This window comes from Ambystoma mexicanum, chromosome 1p, assembly GCF_040938575.1.
Source record: "Ambystoma mexicanum isolate Mex_15411 chromosome 1p, UKY_AmexF1_1, whole genome shotgun sequence".
Taxonomy (NCBI): domain Eukaryota; kingdom Metazoa; phylum Chordata; class Amphibia; order Caudata; family Ambystomatidae; genus Ambystoma; species Ambystoma mexicanum.
The window spans coordinates 233,181,119-233,200,104 of NC_090921.1; the positions used below are offsets into that span (position 1 = coordinate 233,181,119).

At 47.3% G+C, this 18,986-nt stretch overlaps 9 non-coding genes and 4 pseudogenes across 9 annotated transcripts; all 13 read left to right on the forward strand.

Moving 5' to 3' along the window:
* Window positions 1–2,094: 2,094 nt before the first annotated feature.
* On the forward strand, window positions 2,095–2,320 carry LOC138460919 (U2 spliceosomal RNA; annotated as a pseudogene).
* A 623-nt stretch (window positions 2,321–2,943) lies between these two features.
* On the forward strand, window positions 2,944–3,134 carry LOC138458878 (U2 spliceosomal RNA). The gene has a single exon (XR_011262496.1). It is a non-coding gene; the product is annotated as a U2 spliceosomal RNA (small nuclear RNA).
* Window positions 3,135–5,809: 2,675 nt separating this feature from the next.
* On the forward strand, window positions 5,810–6,058 carry LOC138460655 (U2 spliceosomal RNA; annotated as a pseudogene).
* A 623-nt stretch (window positions 6,059–6,681) lies between these two features.
* Window positions 6,682–6,872, forward strand: LOC138459033 (U2 spliceosomal RNA). Its single transcript, XR_011262523.1, has one exon. It is a non-coding gene; the product is annotated as a U2 spliceosomal RNA (small nuclear RNA).
* A 623-nt stretch (window positions 6,873–7,495) lies between these two features.
* Window positions 7,496–7,686, forward strand: LOC138458889 (U2 spliceosomal RNA). Its single transcript, XR_011262498.1, has one exon. It is a non-coding gene; the product is annotated as a U2 spliceosomal RNA (small nuclear RNA).
* Window positions 7,687–10,441: 2,755 nt separating this feature from the next.
* LOC138461139 (U2 spliceosomal RNA) lies at window positions 10,442–10,610 on the forward strand (annotated as a pseudogene).
* A 623-nt stretch (window positions 10,611–11,233) lies between these two features.
* LOC138459044 (U2 spliceosomal RNA) lies at window positions 11,234–11,424 on the forward strand. The gene has a single exon (XR_011262525.1). It is a non-coding gene; the product is annotated as a U2 spliceosomal RNA (small nuclear RNA).
* A 613-nt stretch (window positions 11,425–12,037) lies between these two features.
* LOC138458900 (U2 spliceosomal RNA) lies at window positions 12,038–12,228 on the forward strand. Its single transcript, XR_011262500.1, has one exon. It is a non-coding gene; the product is annotated as a U2 spliceosomal RNA (small nuclear RNA).
* A 2,753-nt stretch (window positions 12,229–14,981) lies between these two features.
* On the forward strand, window positions 14,982–15,152 carry LOC138461117 (U2 spliceosomal RNA; annotated as a pseudogene).
* A 623-nt stretch (window positions 15,153–15,775) lies between these two features.
* Window positions 15,776–15,966, forward strand: LOC138459055 (U2 spliceosomal RNA). The gene has a single exon (XR_011262527.1). It is a non-coding gene; the product is annotated as a U2 spliceosomal RNA (small nuclear RNA).
* A 623-nt stretch (window positions 15,967–16,589) lies between these two features.
* Window positions 16,590–16,780, forward strand: LOC138459121 (U2 spliceosomal RNA). Its single transcript, XR_011262540.1, has one exon. It is a non-coding gene; the product is annotated as a U2 spliceosomal RNA (small nuclear RNA).
* Window positions 16,781–17,394: 614 nt separating this feature from the next.
* LOC138458911 (U2 spliceosomal RNA) lies at window positions 17,395–17,585 on the forward strand. The gene has a single exon (XR_011262502.1). It is a non-coding gene; the product is annotated as a U2 spliceosomal RNA (small nuclear RNA).
* A 623-nt stretch (window positions 17,586–18,208) lies between these two features.
* On the forward strand, window positions 18,209–18,399 carry LOC138458922 (U2 spliceosomal RNA). Its single transcript, XR_011262503.1, has one exon. It is a non-coding gene; the product is annotated as a U2 spliceosomal RNA (small nuclear RNA).
* The last annotated feature ends 587 nt before the right edge of the window (window positions 18,400–18,986 follow it).

Genomic DNA, 18,986 nt, shown 5'->3' on the forward strand with positions numbered 1-18,986 from the left:
CAGGCAAAGCTTTTGTGGGCATCGCTTCTCGGCCTTTTGGCTATGATCAAGTGTCGGCATTCACCTTAGCTGTCTGGCTTGCCCAGTCCAAGGTAGACTCCTTTTACAGCTGGTCTCCCTGACCTTCGGGTCAGGGAGTGGGCTACTGATCATGCCTTGAAGGGCCGGAGAATCTTTCGGGCTGGACGTGTTTTGAGTGGAAGATTTGAAGGGGAACGTATCAGGAGTCCCCCCCAGCATGGCTGAAGCATCGCGTGTTCTACCGCCGGCGACGCAGCTGAGATATTCGATTCGGATTGCTGTCCAAAAGGATTTCCAAGAAGTAAAGGATTTCGACTATGTTGTTAATAAGGTACTTTTTGAGGCTTTACAAATAGACAGAGACAAAATGTATTGTATGCAAGAGCATAGGAACGCTTGCATGTATGATATTACTTTTGTAGACGAAGTCTCTTCCTTGAGTGCGTATGAAGTGTACAAAATGGAAAAGAAGAACAATAATATTTTGGAAGGTGTTTTGGTGGAGCTTTGTTTCGTCCGACAAACTGTTCCATTAATTGTGCATATGTACAATCCATTCGTGTCAGTAGAGAAAATTACTAATTGGTTATTGCATTATTGTGAAGAAGTGAAAGGAGGTCAAATGCAAAGGAACAAATTTGGATATTTTAACGGTGATCGGAGATTTGTTGTAGTGTTAAAAAAACATCCAGAAGGCATTGGAGGTTTATGTCACCCCCCGGGGGTGTTTAAGATTTTGGAACAGAATGGGTATCTGTATTACCCCAACCAGCCGGTGTTCTGTAGGTTTTGTCGACAGTTTGGACACACAAAACGAGATTGCCCGAAAGATAAATGTTGGAATTGTGGTAAATCGAACCATAAATTGATGGAATGTGATCAGACACTACTGTGTACTGTTTGTAATACGGAGGGACATGTTGCAGTGACATGCCCGACGACTAGGCGTACATATGCACAAGCTACTAGTGAAGGTGGTTTTTTCAGAGGGGATCGTGCAGTTGTGATGAATCCGATTAACACATTGGAAGATTTAAGGAAGGAAGAGAAGTTGGTTGAAAATGTGGATATAGTACGAGTGGAAGATGTGGAAAACATTGTAGCAGTAGATGAAGAAGAACTTGAAAAGGGAATAGATGAAGATGAAATTGTTCAAGCAGCCAGTGGAAGTGAAGTGGCAGATGAAAAGGGGGCTGAGAAGAAAAGTGGAATGAAAGTTGCTCAAGTAGTCGGTGGAAAGTATGAGGAACAGTTTTCTTGGATGTATGGAGAAATATTACCGAATAGTGAAATTAGGGAAAAATTGGAAAGATTTCCAGAGTTTTTTTATTATGGAAAAGCTTTGTCTTCTGAGCGGGAGGAATTGATTTTGAACGGTTATATAAAACATCGGATTGACAAGAAAGAAAAAGACTGTGATTTCCAACAGCATCGACATGATTTCAGATTATATCGGGATTATCAACGGAAGTGTTTTCAGTTGATGGATGCCAGGGAGTTGGAGAGTAAAATAAATGCTTTAAATCCTGTGATGGGGTTAGTTCGGCTGGACAGGATTTAGTGGTGCTCCCGTCTTTGACACCACACGTCAAGAATCTTTTGGAAAGGGAAAGAGTGGTTGTTCAACAAGTTGATTTGCAAGTACGTACTGCCGTTCAGGGAGTGAAAACGTCGAATAAGTATGGGGTTTTACAATCTGGGTCGGATAGTGAAAAGGATGAGGAGGTGGAGAATCAGTTGTTACAGAAGGGGATTGAGCGAAAGTCAAGAAGGCGGAAATCTGATCGGAGTCGGTCAGCCATTAGAGATGGGAAAGCATCTTTTAAATAAGTTCTGAAATGGGGAAAGAAGATAAGAGAAGAAAAGAGAAAATTCTGTTGAGCAAAATTTGTATTTTTATGTGGCAGCAGAAAAATTGGAGACTTTTAATATCCTAGATTTTGGTTTTTTGAACCTCTGAAATAGAGGAGAAGAGAATAAATTATAAATGTAGTTATACGTTTTTTTTTTGATTGGCCTTTTTTGATTTGACATTTTTTGATTTGGTCTATTTTTCTTTTTTCCTGATTTTCAAAAAATTGGAGGTTTGGGACGGTTAAAGGGGTGATGAGGAGACCGAAAAAAAAAAAAAAAAAAAAAAAAAAAATCTGTTCTTATCAGTTTAATATCTGATACGTCCTCTATCTGGGGACCATATATTAAATTGATTTTTGGAACCGGGAGATGGAATGGGAGCTTGCTCTGTCCACTCCACGCATCAACTTGGTATTGCAGTACCTCCAGGACTGGTGCACTTCCCCACTTGGGGAAAACAATGCTGTGAAAAAGAAAGACTGAGCAATTCTTGAAAGAAGAGCACTTTGCAATATTTTTTTGTTTAAATGTGTTTTTTTTTTCCAGTGTTTCGGAAAAGGTGCTGTTGTGTCACGGGAGGAAAAAAAAGTCTGCCCTTTTTGCTTGCTTTTCACAGGAGCTGCAAAGCAAGGCAAAGGAGCCAGCCAGCCAGCCAGCAGCACAAGGAGGAGATGGGGGACACTGTCCTTGCCCTGCCTCACCCCTGAAAGTCCCCGAACGGCCCCGAACGGCCAAGCCTTATCTGAGGGGGACGCACTTGGGGGAGCATCTCCTGGGCAGCTGAGGGTGACTTTCGGCCGCTAGGTGACGGGGCCAGTGCCAGGCCGGGCTGCAGCTTGGCTGGGTGGAGCTCTGCAGCCTGTGTCTGGCCGTCTCGCACCAGGCGCTGTGGGACCCATGGAAATCTTGGGGCGGAGCCATGCAAAATATGCTTACCATACCGCCGGGCATGCTGGTCATGCAAATGCTATTCTTGGCCGAGGAATCTGGGGCTCTGCCGCAGAGCGTTGCTCCGAGTCAGCAGGGGAGCTGCCGAGCAGCAGTCTTTCAGGCAAAGCTTTTGTGGGCATCGCTTCTCGGCCTTTTGGCTAAGATCAAGTGTAGTATCTGTTCTTATCAGTTTAATATCTGATACGTCCTCTATCTGGGGACCATATATTAAATTGATTTTTGGAACCGGGAGATGGAATGGGAGCTTGCTCTGTCCACTCCACGCATCAACTTGGTATTGCAGTACCTCCAGGACTGGTGCACTTCCCCACTTGGGGAAAACAATGCTGTGAAAAAGAAAGACTGAGCAATTCTTGAAAGAAGAGCACTTTGCAATATTTTTTTGTTTAAATGTGTTTTTTTTTTCCAGTGTTTCGGAAAAGGTGCTGTTGTGTCACGGGAGGAAAAAAAAGTCTGCCCTTTTTGCTTGCTTTTCACAGGAGCTGCAAAGCAAGGCAAAGGAGCCAGCCAGCCAGCCAGCAGCACAAGGAGGAGATGGGGGACACTGTCCTTGCCCTGCCTCACCCCTGAAAGTCCCCGAACGGCCCCGAACGGCCAAGCCTTATCTGAGGGGGACGCACTTGGGGGAGCATCTCCTGGGCAGCTGAGGGTGACTTTCGGCCGCTAGGTGACGGGGCCAGTGCCAGGCCGGGCTGCAGCTTGGCTGGGTGGAGCTCTGCAGCCTGTGTCTGGCCGTCTCGCACCAGGCGCTGTGGGACCCATGGAAATCTTGGGGCGGAGCCATGCAAAATATGCTTACCATACCGCCGGGCATGCTGGTCATGCAAATGCTATTCTTGGCCGAGGAATCTGGGGCTCTGCCGCAGAGCGTTGCTCCGAGTCAGCAGGGGAGCTGCCGAGCAGCAGTCTTTCAGGCAAAGCTTTTGTGGGCATCGCTTCTCGGCCTTTTGGCTATGATCAAGTGTCGGCATTCACCTTAGCTGTCTGGCTTGCCCAGTCCAAGGTAGACTCCTTTTACAGCTGGTCTCCCTGACCTTCGGGTCAGGGAGTGGGCTACTGATCATGCCTTGAAGGGCCGGAGAATCTTTCGGGCTGGACGTGTTTTGAGTGGAAGATTTGAAGGGGAACGTATCAGGAGTCCCCCCCAGCATGGCTGAAGCATCGCGTGTTCTACCGCCGGCGACGCAGCTGAGATATTCGATTCGGATTGCTGTCCAAAAGGATTTCCAAGAAGTAAAGGATTTCGACTATGTTGTTAATAAGGTACTTTTTGAGGCTTTACAAATAGACAGAGACAAAATTTATTGTATGCAAGAGCATAGGAACGCTTGCATGTATGATATTACTTTTGTAGACGAAGTCTCTTCCTTGAGTGCGTATGAAGTGTACAAAATGGAAAAGAAGAACAATAATATTTTGGAAGGTGTTTTGGTGGAGCTTTGTTTCGTCCGACAAACTGTTCCATTAATTGTGCATATGTACAATCCATTCGTGTCAGTAGAGAAAATTACTAATTGGTTATTGCATTATTGTGAAGAAGTGAAAGGAGGTCAAATGCAAAGGAACAAATTTGGATATTTTAACGGTGATCGGAGATTTGTTGTAGTGTTAAAAAAACATCCAGAAGGCATTGGAGGTTTATGTCACCCCCCGGGGGTGTTTAAGATTTTGGAACAGAATGGGTATCTGTATTACCCCAACCAGCCGGTGTTCTGTAGGTTTTGTCGACAGTTTGGACACACAAAACGAGATTGCCCGAAAGATAAATGTTGGAATTGTGGTAAATCGAACCATAAATTGATGGAATGTGATCAGACACTACTGTGTACTGTTTGTAATACGGAGGGACATGTTGCAGTGACATGCCCGACGACTAGGCGTACATATGCACAAGCTACTAGTGAAGGTGGTTTTTTCAGAGGGGATCGTGCAGTTGTGATGAATCCGATTAACACATTGGAAGATTTAAGGAAGGAAGAGAAGTTGGTTGAAAATGTGGATATAGTACGAGTGGAAGATGTGGAAAACATTGTAGCAGTAGATGAAGAAGAACTTGAAAAGGGAATAGATGAAGATGAAATTGTTCAAGCAGCCAGTGGAAGTGAAGTGGCAGATGAAAAGGGGGCTGAGAAGAAAAGTGGAATGAAAGTTGCTCAAGTAGTCGGTGGAAAGTATGAGGAACAGTTTTCTTGGATGTATGGAGAAATATTACCGAATAGTGAAATTAGGGAAAAATTGGAAAGATTTCCAGAGTTTTTTTATTATGGAAAAGCTTTGTCTTCTGAGCGGGAGGAATTGATTTTGAACGGTTATATAAAACATCGGATTGACAAGAAAGAAAAAGACTGTGATTTCCAACAGCATCGACATGATTTCAGATTATATCGGGATTATCAACGGAAGTGTTTTCAGTTGATGGATGCCAGGGAGTTGGAGAGTAAAATAAATGCTTTAAATCCTGTGATGGGGTTAGTTCGGCTGGACAGGATTTAGTGGTGCTCCCGTCTTTGACACCACACGTCAAGAATCTTTTGGAAAGGGAAAGAGTGGTTGTTCAACAAGTTGATTTGCAAGTACGTACTGCCGTTCAGGGAGTGAAAACGTCGAATAAGTATGGGGTTTTACAATCTGGGTCGGATAGTGAAAAGGATGAGGAGGTGGAGAATCAGTTGTTACAGAAGGGGATTGAGCGAAAGTCAAGAAGGCGGAAATCTGATCGGAGTCGGTCAGCCATTAGAGATGGGAAAGCATCTTTTAAATAAGTTCTGAAATGGGGAAAGAAGATAAGAGAAGAAAAGAGAAAATTCTGTTGAGCAAAATTTGTATTTTTATGTGGCAGCAGAAAAATTGGAGACTTTTAATATCCTAGATTTTGGTTTTTTGAACCTCTGAAATAGAGGAGAAGAGAATAAATTATAAATGTAGTTATACGTTTTTTTTTTGATTGGCCTTTTTTGATTTGACATTTTTTGATTTGGTCTATTTTTCTTTTTTCCTGATTTTCAAAAAATTGGAGGTTTGGGACGGTTAAAGGGGTGATGAGGAGACCGAAAAAAAAAAAAAAAAAAAGAAAAAAAAATCTGTTCTTATCAGTTTAATATCTGATACGTCCTCTATCTGGGGACCATATATTAAATTGATTTTTGGAACCGGGAGATGGAATGGGAGCTTGCTCTGTCCACTCCACGCATCAACTTGGTATTGCAGTACCTCCAGGACTGGTGCACTTCCCCACTTGGGGAAAACAATGCTGTGAAAAAGAAAGACTGAGCAATTCTTGAAAGAAGAGCACTTTGCAATATTTTTTTGTTTAAATGTGTTTTTTTTTTCCAGTGTTTCGGAAAAGGTGCTGTTGTGTCACGGGAGGAAAAAAAAGTCTGCCCTTTTTGCTTGCTTTTCACAGGAGCTGCAAAGCAAGGCAAAGGAGCCAGCCAGCCAGCCAGCAGCACAAGGAGGAGATGGGGGACACTGTCCTTGCCCTGCCTCACCCCTGAAAGTCCCCGAACGGCCCCGAACGGCCAAGCCTTATCTGAGGGGGACGCACTTGGGGGAGCATCTCCTGGGCAGCTGAGGGTGACTTTCGGCCGCTAGGTGACGGGGCCAGTGCCAGGCCGGGCTGCAGCTTGGCTGGGTGGAGCTCTGCAGCCTGTGTCTGGCCGTCTCGCACCAGGCGCTGTGGGACCCATGGAAATCTTGGGGCGGAGCCATGCAAAATATGCTTACCATACCGCCGGGCATGCTGGTCATGCAAATGCTATTCTTGGCCGAGGAATCTGGGGCTCTGCCGCAGAGCGTTGCTCCGAGTCAGCAGGGGAGCTGCCGAGCAGCAGTCTTTCAGGCAAAGCTTTTGTGGGCATCGCTTCTCGGCCTTTTGGCTAAGATCAAGTGTAGTATCTGTTCTTATCAGTTTAATATCTGATACGTCCTCTATCTGGGGACCATATATTAAATTGATTTTTGGAACCGGGAGGTGGAATGGGAGCTTGCTCTGTCCACTCCACGCATCAACTTGGTATTGCAGTACCTCCAGGACTGGTGCACTTCCCCACTTGGGGAAAACAATGCTGTGAAAAAGAAAGACTGAGCAATTCTTGAAAGAAGAGCACTTTGCAATATTTTTTTGTTTAAATGTGTTTTTTTTTTCCAGTGTTTCGGAAAAGGTGCTGTTGTGTCACGGGAGGAAAAAAAAGTCTGCCCTTTTTGCTTGCTTTTCACAGGAGCTGCAAAGCAAGGCAAAGGAGCCAGCCAGCCAGCCAGCAGCACAAGGAGGAGATGGGGGACACTGTCCTTGCCCTGCCTCACCCCTGAACGGCCCCGAACGGCCCCGAACGGCCAAGCCTTATCTGAGGGGGACGCACTTGGGGGAGCATCTCCTGGGCAGCTGAGGGTGACTTTCGGCCGCTAGGTGACGGGGCCAGTGCCAGGCCGGGCTGCAGCTTGGCTGGGTGGAGCTCTGCAGCCTGTGTCTGGCCGTCTCGCACCAGGCGCTGTGGGACCCATGGAAATCTTGGGGCGGAGCCATGCAAAATATGCTTACCATACCGCCGGGCATGCTGGTCATGCAAATGCTATTCTTGGCCGAGGAATCTGGGGCTCTGCCGCAGAGCGTTGCTCCGAGTCAGCAGGGGAGCTGCCGAGCAGCAGTCTTTCAGGCAAAGCTTTTGTGGGCATCGCTTCTCGGCCTTTTGGCTAAGATCAAGTGTAGTATCTGTTCTTATCAGTTTAATATCTGATACGTCCTCTATCTGGGGACCATATATTAAATTGATTTTTGGAACCGGGAGATGGAATGGGAGCTTGCTCTGTCCACTCCACGCATCAACTTGGTATTGCAGTACCTCCAGGACTGGTGCACTTCCCCACTTGGGGAAAACAATGCTGTGAAAAAGAAAGACTGAGCAATTCTTGAAAGAAGAGCACTTTGCAATATTTTTTTGTTTAAATGTGTTTTTATTTCCAGTGTTTCGGAAAAGGTGCTGTTGTGTCACGGGAGGAAAAAAAAGTCTGCCCTTTTTGCTTGCTTTTCACAGGAGCTGCAAAGCAAGGCAAAGGAGCCAGCCAGCCAGCCAGCAGCACAAGGAGGAGATGGGGGACACTGTCCTTGCCCTGCCTCACCCCTGAAAGTCCCCGAACGGCCCCGAACGGCCAAGCCTTATCTGAGGGGGACGCACTTGGGGGAGCATCTCCTGGGCAGCTGAGGGTGACTTTCGGCCGCTAGGTGACGGGGCCAGTGCCAGGCCGGGCTGCAGCTTGGCTGGGTGGAGCTCTGCAGCCTGTGTCTGGCCGTCTCGCACCAGGCGCTGTGGGACCCATGGAAATCTTGGGGCGGAGCCATGCAAAATATGCTTACCATACCGCCGGGCATGCTGGTCATGCAAATGCTATTCTTGGCCGAGGAATCTGGGGCTCTGCCGCAGAGCGTTGCTCCGAGTCAGCAGGGGAGCTGCCGAGCAGCAGTCTTTCAGGCAAAGCTTTTGTGGGCATCGCTTCTCGGCCTTTTGGCTATGATCAAGTGTCGGCATTCACCTTAGCTGTCTGGCTTGCCCAGTCCAAGGTAGACTCCTTTTACAGCTGGTCTCCCTGACCTTCGGGTCAGGGAGTGGGCTACTGATCATGCCTTGAAGGGCCGGAGAATCTTTCGGGCTGGACGTGTTTTGAGTGGAAGATTTGAAGGGGAACGTATCAGGAGTCCCCCCCAGCATGGCTGAAGCATCGCGTGTTCTACCGCCGGCGACGCAGCTGAGATATTCGATTCGGATTGCTGTCCAAAAGGATTTCCAAGAAGTAAAGGATTTCGACTATGTTGTTAATAAGGTACTTTTTGAGGCTTTACAAATAGACAGAGACAAAATTTATTGTATGCAAGAGCATAGGAACGCTTGCATGTATGATATTACTTTTGTAGACGAAGTCTCTTCCTTGAGTGCGTATGAAGTGTACAAAATGGAAAAGAAGAACAATAATATTTTGGAAGGTGTTTTGGTGGAGCTTTGTTTCGTCCGACAAACTGTTCCATTAATTGTGCATATGTACAATCCATTCGTGTCAGTAGAGAAAATTACTAATTGGTTATTGCATTATTGTGAAGAAGTGAAAGGAGGTCAAATGCAAAGGAACAAATTTGGATATTTTAACGGTGATCGGAGATTTGTTGTAGTGTTAAAAAAACATCCAGAAGGCATTGGAGGTTTATGTCACCCCCCGGGGGTGTTTAAGATTTTGGAACAGAATGGGTATCTGTATTACCCCAACCAGCCGGTGTTCTGTAGGTTTTGTCGACAGTTTGGACACACAAAACGAGATTGCCCGAAAGATAAATGTTGGAATTGTGGTAAATCGAACCATAAATTGATGGAATGTGATCAGACACTACTGTGTACTGTTTGTAATACGGAGGGACATGTTGCAGTGACATGCCCGACGACTAGGCGTACATATGCACAAGCTACTAGTGAAGGTGGTTTTTTCAGAGGGGATCGTGCAGTTGTGATGAATCCGATTAACACATTGGAAGATTTAAGGAAGGAAGAGAAGTTGGTTGAAAATGTGGATATAGTACGAGTGGAAGATGTGGAAAACATTGTAGCAGTAGATGAAGAAGAACTTGAAAAGGGAATAGATGAAGATGAAATTGTTCAAGCAGCCAGTGGAAGTGAAGTGGCAGATGAAAAGGGGGCTGAGAAGAAAAGTGGAATGAAAGTTGCTCAAGTAGTCGGTGGAAAGTATGAGGAACAGTTTTCTTGGATGTATGGAGAAATATTACCGAATAGTGAAATTAGGGAAAAATTGGAAAGATTTCCAGAGTTTTTTTATTATGGAAAAGCTTTGTCTTCTGAGCGGGAGGAATTGATTTTGAACGGTTATATAAAACATCGGATTGACAAGAAAGAAAAAGACTGTGATTTCCAACAGCATCGACATGATTTCAGATTATATCGGGATTATCAACGGAAGTGTTTTCAGTTGATGGATGCCAGGGAGTTGGAGAGTAAAATAAATGCTTTAAATCCTGTGATGGGGTTAGTTCGGCTGGACAGGATTTAGTGGTGCTCCCGTCTTTGACACCACACGTCAAGAATCTTTTGGAAAGGGAAAGAGTGGTTGTTCAACAAGTTGATTTGCAAGTACGTACTGCCGTTCAGGGAGTGAAAACGTCGAATAAGTATGGGGTTTTACAATCTGGGTCGGATAGTGAAAAGGATGAGGAGGTGGAGAATCAGTTGTTACAGAAGGGGATTGAGCGAAAGTCAAGAAGGCGGAAATCTGATCGGAGTCGGTCAGCCATTAGAGATGGGAAAGCATCTTTTAAATAAGTTCTGAAATGGGGAAAGAAGATAAGAGAAGAAAAGAGAAAATTCTGTTGAGCAAAATTTGTATTTTTATGTGGCAGCAGAAAAATTGGAGACTTTTAATATCCTAGATTTTGGTTTTTTGAACCTCTGAAATAGAGGAGAAGAGAATAAATTATAAATGTAGTTATACGTTTTTTTTTTGATTGGCCTTTTTTGATTTGACATTTTTTGATTTGGTCTATTTTTCTTTTTTCCTGATTTTCAAAAAATTGGAGGTTTGGGACGGTTAAAGGGGTGATGAGGAGACCGAAAAAAAAAAAAAAAAAAAAGAAAAAAAAATCTGTTCTTATCAGTTTAATATCTGATACGTCCTCTATCTGGGGACCATATATTAAATTGATTTTTGGAACCGGGAGATGGAATGGGAGCTTGCTCTGTCCACTCCACGCATCAACTTGGTATTGCAGTACCTCCAGGACTGGTGCACTTCCCCACTTGGGGAAAACAATGCTGTGAAAAAGAAAGACTGAGCAATTCTTGAAAGAAGAGCACTTTGCAATATTTTTTTGTTTAAATGTGTTTTTTTTTTCCAGTGTTTCGGAAAAGGTGCTGTTGTGTCACGGGAGGAAAAAAAAGTCTGCCCTTTTTGCTTGCTTTTCACAGGAGCTGCAAAGCAAGGCAAAGGAGCCAGCCAGCCAGCCAGCAGCACAAGGAGGAGATGGGGGACACTGTCCTTGCCCTGCCTCACCCCTGAAAGTCCCCGAACGGCCCCGAACGGCCAAGCCTTATCTGAGGGGGACGCACTTGGGGGAGCATCTCCTGGGCAGCTGAGGGTGACTTTCGGCCGCTAGGTGACGGGGCCAGTGCCAGGCCGGGCTGCAGCTTGGCTGGGTGGAGCTCTGCAGCCTGTGTCTGGCCGTCTCGCACCAGGCGCTGTGGGACCCATGGAAATCTTGGGGCGGAGCCATGCAAAATATGCTTACCATACCGCCGGGCATGCTGGTCATGCAAATGCTATTCTTGGCCGAGGAATCTGGGGCTCTGCCGCAGAGCGTTGCTCCGAGTCAGCAGGGGAGCTGCCGAGCAGCAGTCTTTCAGGCAAAGCTTTTGTGGGCATCGCTTCTCGGCCTTTTGGCTAAGATCAAGTGTAGTATCTGTTCTTATCAGTTTAATATCTGATACGTCCTCTATCTGGGGACCATATATTAAATTGATTTTTGGAACCGGGAGGTGGAATGGGAGCTTGCTCTGTCCACTCCACGCATCAACTTGGTATTGCAGTACCTCCAGGACTGGTGCACTTCCCCACTTGGGGAAAACAATGCTGTGAAAAAGAAAGACTGAGCAATTCTTGAAAGAAGAGCACTTTGCAATATTTTTTTGTTTAAATGTGTTTTTTTTTTCCAGTGTTTCGGAAAAGGTGCTGTTGTGTCACGGGAGGAAAAAAAAGTCTGCCCTTTTTGCTTGCTTTTCACAGGAGCTGCAAAGCAAGGCAAAGGAGCCAGCCAGCCAGCCAGCAGCACAAGGAGGAGATGGGGGACACTGTCCTTGCCCTGCCTCACCCCTGAACGGCCCCGAACGGCCAAGCCTTATCTGAGGGGGACGCACTTGGGGGAGCATCTCCTGGGCAGCTGAGGGTGACTTTCGGCCGCTAGGTGACGGGGCCAGTGCCAGGCCGGGCTGCAGCTTGGCTGGGTGGAGCTCTGCAGCCTGTGTCTGGCCGTCTCGCACCAGGCGCTGTGGGACCCATGGAAATCTTGGGGCGGAGCCATGCAAAATATGCTTACCATACCGCCGGGCATGCTGGTCATGCAAATGCTATTCTTGGCCGAGGAATCTGGGGCTCTGCCGCAGAGCGTTGCTCCGAGTCAGCAGGGGAGCTGCCGAGCAGCAGTCTTTCAGGCAAAGCTTTTGTGGGCATCGCTTCTCGGCCTTTTGGCTAAGATCAAGTGTAGTATCTGTTCTTATCAGTTTAATATCTGATACGTCCTCTATCTGGGGACCATATATTAAATTGATTTTTGGAACCGGGAGATGGAATGGGAGCTTGCTCTGTCCACTCCACGCATCAACTTGGTATTGCAGTACCTCCAGGACTGGTGCACTTCCCCACTTGGGGAAAACAATGCTGTGAAAAAGAAAGACTGAGCAATTCTTGAAAGAAGAGCACTTTGCAATATTTTTTTGTTTAAATGTGTTTTTTTTTTCCAGTGTTTCGGAAAAGGTGCTGTTGTGTCACGGGAGGAAAAAAAAGTCTGCCCTTTTTGCTTGCTTTTCACAGGAGCTGCAAAGCAAGGCAAAGGAGCCAGCCAGCCAGCCAGCAGCACAAGGAGGAGATGGGGGACACTGTCCTTGCCCTGCCTCACCCCTGAAAGTCCCCGAACGGCCCCGAACGGCCAAGCCTTATCTGAGGGGGACGCACTTGGGGGAGCATCTCCTGGGCAGCTGAGGGTGACTTTCGGCCGCTAGGTGACGGGGCCAGTGCCAGGCCGGGCTGCAGCTTGGCTGGGTGGAGCTCTGCAGCCTGTGTCTGGCCGTCTCGCACCAGGCGCTGTGGGACCCATGGAAATCTTGGGGCGGAGCCATGCAAAATATGCTTACCATACCGCCGGGCATGCTGGTCATGCAAATGCTATTCTTGGCCGAGGAATCTGGGGCTCTGCCGCAGAGCGTTGCTCCGAGTCAGCAGGGGAGCTGCCGAGCAGCAGTCTTTCAGGCAAAGCTTTTGTGGGCATCGCTTCTCGGCCTTTTGGCTATGATCAAGTGTCGGCATTCACCTTAGCTGTCTGGCTTGCCCAGTCCAAGGTAGACTCCTTTTACAGCTGGTCTCCCTGACCTTCGGGTCAGGGAGTGGGCTACTGATCATGCCTTGAAGGGCCGGAGAATCTTTCGGGCTGGACGTGTTTTGAGTGGAAGATTTGAAGGGGAACGTATCAGGAGTCCCCCCCAGCATGGCTGAAGCATCGCGTGTTCTACCGCCGGCGACGCAGCTGAGATATTCGATTCGGATTGCTGTCCAAAAGGATTTCCAAGAAGTAAAGGATTTCGACTATGTTGTTAATAAGGTACTTTTTGAGGCTTTACAAATAGACAGAGACAAAATTTATTGTATGCAAGAGCATAGGAACGCTTGCATGTATGATATTACTTTTGTAGACGAAGTCTCTTCCTTGAGTGCGTATGAAGTGTACAAAATGGAAAAGAAGAACAATAATATTTTGGAAGGTGTTTTGGTGGAGCTTTGTTTCGTCCGACAAACTGTTCCATTAATTGTGCATATGTACAATCCATTCGTGTCAGTAGAGAAAATTACTAATTGGTTATTGCATTATTGTGAAGAAGTGAAAGGAGGTCAAATGCAAAGGAACAAATTTGGATATTTTAACGGTGATCGGAGATTTGTTGTAGTGTTAAAAAAACATCCAGAAGGCATTGGAGGTTTATGTCACCCCCCGGGGGTGTTTAAGATTTTGGAACAGAATGGGTATCTGTATTACCCCAACCAGCCGGTGTTCTGTAGGTTTTGTCGACAGTTTGGACACACAAAACGAGATTGCCCGAAAGATAAATGTTGGAATTGTGGTAAATCGAACCATAAATTGATGGAATGTGATCAGACACTACTGTGTACTGTTTGTAATACGGAGGGACATGTTGCAGTGACATGCCCGACGACTAGGCGTACATATGCACAAGCTACTAGTGAAGGTGGTTTTTTCAGAGGGGATCGTGCAGTTGTGATGAATCCGATTAACACATTGGAAGATTTAAGGAAGGAAGAGAAGTTGGTTGAAAATGTGGATATAGTACGAGTGGAAGATGTGGAAAACATTGTAGCAGTAGATGAAGAAGAACTTGAAAAGGGAATAGATGAAGATGAAATTGTTCAAGCAGCCAGTGGAAGTGAAGTGGCAGATGAAAAGGGGGCTGAGAAGAAAAGTGGAATGAAAGTTGCTCAAGTAGTCGGTGGAAAGTATGAGGAACAGTTTTCTTGGATGTATGGAGAAATATTACCGAATAGTGAAATTAGGGAAAAATTGGAAAGATTTCCAGAGTTTTTTTATTATGGAAAAGCTTTGTCTTCTGAGCGGGAGGAATTGATTTTGAACGGTTATATAAAACATCGGATTGACAAGAAAGAAAAAGACTGTGATTTCCAACAGCATCGACATGATTTCAGATTATATCGGGATTATCAACGGAAGTGTTTTCAGTTGATGGATGCCAGGGAGTTGGAGAGTAAAATAAATGCTTTAAATCCTGTGATGGGGTTAGTTCGGCTGGACAGGATTTAGTGGTGCTCCCGTCTTTGACACCACACGTCAAGAATCTTTTGGAAAGGGAAAGAGTGGTTGTTCAACAAGTTGATTTGCAAGTACGTACTGCCGTTCAGGGAGTGAAAACGTCGAATAAGTATGGGGTTTTACAATCTGGGTCGGATAGTGAAAAGGATGAGGAGGTGGAGAATCAGTTGTTACAGAAGGGGATTGAGCGAAAGTCAAGAAGGCGGAAATCTGATCGGAGTCGGTCAGCCATTAGAGATGGGAAAGCATCTTTTAAATAAGTTCTGAAATGGGGAAAGAAGATAAGAGAAGAAAAGAGAAAATTCTGTTGAGCAAAATTTGTATTTTTATGTGGCAGCAGAAAAATTGGAGACTTTTAATATCCTAGATTTTGGTTTTTTGAACCTCTGAAATAGAGGAGAAGAGAATAAATTATAAATGTAGTTATACGTTTTTTTTTTGATTGGCCTTTTTTGATTTGACATTTTTTGATTTGGTCTATTTTTCTTTTTTCCTGATTTTCAAAAAATTGGAGGTTTGGGACGGTTAAAGGGGTGATGAGGAGACCGAAAAAAAAAAAAAAAAAAAAAAAAAAAAATCTGTTCTTATCAGTTTAATATCTGATACGTCCTCTATCTGGGGACCATATATTAAATTGATTTTTGGAACCGGGAGATGGAATGGGAGCTTGCTCTGTCCACTCCACGCATCAACTTGGTATTGCAGTACCTCCAGGACTGGTGCACTTCCCCACTTGGGGAAAACAATGCTGTGAAAAAGAAAGACTGAGCAATTCTTGAAAGAAGAGCACTTTGCAATATTTTTTTGTTTAAATGTGTTTTTTTTTTCCAGTGTTTCGGAAAAGGTGCTGTTGTGTCACGGGAGGAAAAAAAAGTCTGCCCTTTTTGCTTGCTTTTCACAGGAGCTGCAAAGCAAGGCAAAGGAGCCAGCCAGCCAGCCAGCAGCACAAGGAGGAGAAGGGGGACACTGTCCTTGCCCTGCCTCACCCCTGAAAGTCCCCGAACGGCCCCGAACGGCCAAGCCTTATCTGAGGGGGACGCACTTGGGGGAGCATCTCCTGGGCAGCTGAGGGTGACTTTCGGCCGCTAGGTGACGGGGCCAGTGCCAGGCCGGGCTGCAGCTTGGCTGGGTGGAGCTCTGCAGCCTGTGTCTGGCCGTCTCGCACCAGGCGCTGTGGGACCCATGGAAATCTTGGGGCGGAGCCATGCAAAATATGCTTACCATACCGCCGGGCATGCTGGTCATGCAAATGCTATTCTTGGCCGAGGAATCTGGGGCTCTGCCGCAGAGCGTTGCTCCGAGTCAGCAGGGGAGCTGCCGAGCAGCAGTCTTTCAGGCAAAGCTTTTGTGGGCATCGCTTCTCGGCCTTTTGGCTAAGATCAAGTGTAGTATCTGTTCTTATCAGTTTAATATCTGATACGTCCTCTATCTGGGGACCATATATTAAATTGATTTTTGGAACCGGGAGGTGGAATGGGAGCTTGCTCTGTCCACTCCACGCATCAACTTGGTATTGCAGTACCTCCAGGACTGGTGCACTTCCCCACTTGGGGAAAACAATGCTGTGAAAAAGAAAGACTGAGCAATTCTTGAAAGAAGAGCACTTTGCAATATTTTTTTGTTTAAATGTGTTTTTTTTTTCCAGTGTTTCGGAAAAGGTGCTGTTGTGTCACGGGAGGAAAAAAAAGTCTGCCCTTTTTGCTTGCTTTTCACAGGAGCTGCAAAGCAAGGCAAAGGAGCCAGCCAGCCAGCCAGCAGCACAAGGAGGAGATGGGGGACACTGTCCTTGCCCTGCCTCACCCCTGAAAGTCCCCGAACGGCCCCGAACGGCCAAGCCTTATCTGAGGGGGACGCACTTGGGGGAGCATCTCCTGGGCAGCTGAGGGTGACTTTCGGCCGCTAGGTGACGGGGCCAGTGCCAGGCCGGGCTGCAGCTTGGCTGGGTGGAGCTCTGCAGCCTGTGTCTGGCCGTCTCGCACCAGGCGCTGTGGGACCCATGGAAATCTTGGGGCGGAGCCATGCAAAATATGCTTACCATACCGCCGGGCATGCTGGTCATGCAAATGCTATTCTTGGCCGAGGAATCTGGGGCTCTGCCGCAGAGCGTTGCTCCGAGTCAGCAGGGGAGCTGCCGAGCAGCAGTCTTTCAGGCAAAGCTTTTGTGGGCATCGCTTCTCGGCCTTTTGGCTAAGATCAAGTGTAGTATCTGTTCTTATCAGTTTAATATCTGATACGTCCTCTATCTGGGGACCATATATTAAATTGATTTTTGGAACCGGGAGATGGAATGGGAGCTTGCTCTGTCCACTCCACGCTTCAACTTGGTATTGCAGTACCTCCAGGACTGGTGCACTTCCCCACTTGGGGAAAACAATGCTGTGAAAAAGAAAGACTGAGCAATCCTTGAAAGAAGAGCACTTTGCAATATTTTTTTGTTTAAATGTGTTTTTTTTTTTCCAGTGTTTCGGAAAAGGTGCTGTTGTGTCACGGGAGAAAAAAAAAGTCTGCCCTTTTTGCTTGCTTTTCACAGGAGCTGCAAAGCAAGGCAAAGGAGCCAGCCAGCCAGCCAGCAGCACAAGGAGGAGATGGGGGACACTGTCCTTGCCCTGCCTCACCCCTGAACGGCCCCGAACGGCCAAGCCTTATCTGAGGGGGACGCACTTGGGGGAGCATCTCCTGGGCAGCTGAGGGTGACTTTCGGCCGCTAGGTGACGGGGCCAGTGCCAGGCCGGGCTGCAGCTTGGCTGGGTGGAGCTCTGCAGCCTGTGTCTGGCCGTCTCGCACCAGGCGCTGTGGGACCCATGGAAATCTTGGGGCGGAGCCATGCAAAATATGCTTACCATACCGCCGGGCATGCTGGTCATGCAAATGCTATTCTTGGCCGAGGAATCTGGGGCTCTGCCGCAGAGCGTTGCTCCGAGTCAGCAGGGGAGCTGCCGAGCAGCAGTCTTTCAGGCAAAGCTTTTGTGGGCATCGCTTCTCGGCCTTTTGGCTAAGATCAAGTGTAGTATCTGTTCTTATCAGTTTAATATCTGATACGTCCTCTATCTGGGGACCATATATTAAATTGATTTTTGGAACCGGGAGATGGAATGGGAGCTTGCTCTGTCCACTCCACGCATCAACTTGGTATTGCAGTACCTCCAGGACTGGTGCACTTCCCCACTTGGGGAAAACAATGCTGTGAAAAAGAAAGACTGAGCAATTCTTGAAAGAAGAGCACTTTGCAATATTTTTTTGTTTAAATGTGTTTTTTTTTTCCAGTGTTTCGGAAAAGGTGCTGTTGTGTCACGGGAGGAAAAAAAAGTCTGCCCTTTTTGCTTGCTTTTCACAGGAGCTGCAAAGCAAGGCAAAGGAGCCAGCCAGCCAGCCAGCAGCACAAGGAGGAGATGGGGGACACTGTCCTTGCCCTGCCTCACCCCTGAAAGGCCCCGAACGGCCCCGAACGGCCAAGCCTTATCTGAGGGGGACGCACTTGGGGGAGCATCTCCTGGGCAGCTGAGGGTGACTTTCGGCCGCTAGGTGACGGGGCCAGTGCCAGGCCGGGCTGCAGCTTGGCTGGGTGGAGCTCTGCAGCCTGTGTCTGGCCGTCTCGCACCAGGCGCTGTGGGACCCATGGAAATCTTGGGGCGGAGCCATGCAAAATATGCTTACCATACCGCCGGGCATGCTGGTCATGCAAATGCTATTCTTGGCCGAGGAATCTGGGGCTCTGCCGCAGAGCGTTGCTCCGAGTCAGCAGGGGAGCTGCCGAGCAGCAGTCTTTCAGGCAAAGCTTTTGTGGGCATCGCTTCTCGGCCTTTTGGCTAAGATCAAGTGTAGTATCTGTTCTTATCAGTTTAATATCTGATACGTCCTCTATCTGGGGACCATATATTAAATTGATTTTTGGAACCGGGAGATGGAATGGGAGCTTGCTCTGTCCACTCCACGCATCAACTTGGTATTGCAGTACCTCCAGGACTGGTGCACTTCCCCACTTGGGGAAAACAATGCTGTGAAAAAGAAAGACTGAGCAATCCTTGAAAGAAGAGCACTTTGCAATATTTTTTTGTTTAAATGTGTTTTTTTTTTCCAGTGTTTCGGAAAAGGTGCTGTTGTGTCACGGGAGGAAAAAAAAGTCTGCCCTTTTTGCTTGCTTTTCACAGGAGCTGCAAAGCAAGGCAAAGGAGCCAGCCAGCCAGCCAGCCAGCAGCACAAGGAGGAGATGGGGGACACTGTCCTTGCCCTGCCTCACCCCTGAACGGCCCCGAACGGCCAAGCCTTATCTGAGGGGGACGCACTTGGGGGAGCATCTCCTGGGCAGCTGAGGGTGACTTTCGGCCGCTAGGTGACGGGGCCAGTGCCAGGCCGGGCTGCAGCTTGGCTGGGTGGAGCTCTGCAGCCTGTGTCTGGCCGTCTCGCACCAGGCGCTGTGGGACCCATGGAAATCTTGGGGCGGAGCCATGCAAAATATGCTTACCATACCGCCGGGCATGCTGGTCATGCAAATGCTATTCTTGGCCGAGGAATCTGGGGCTCTGCCGCAGAGCGTTGCTCCGAGTCAGCAGGGGAGCTGCCGAGC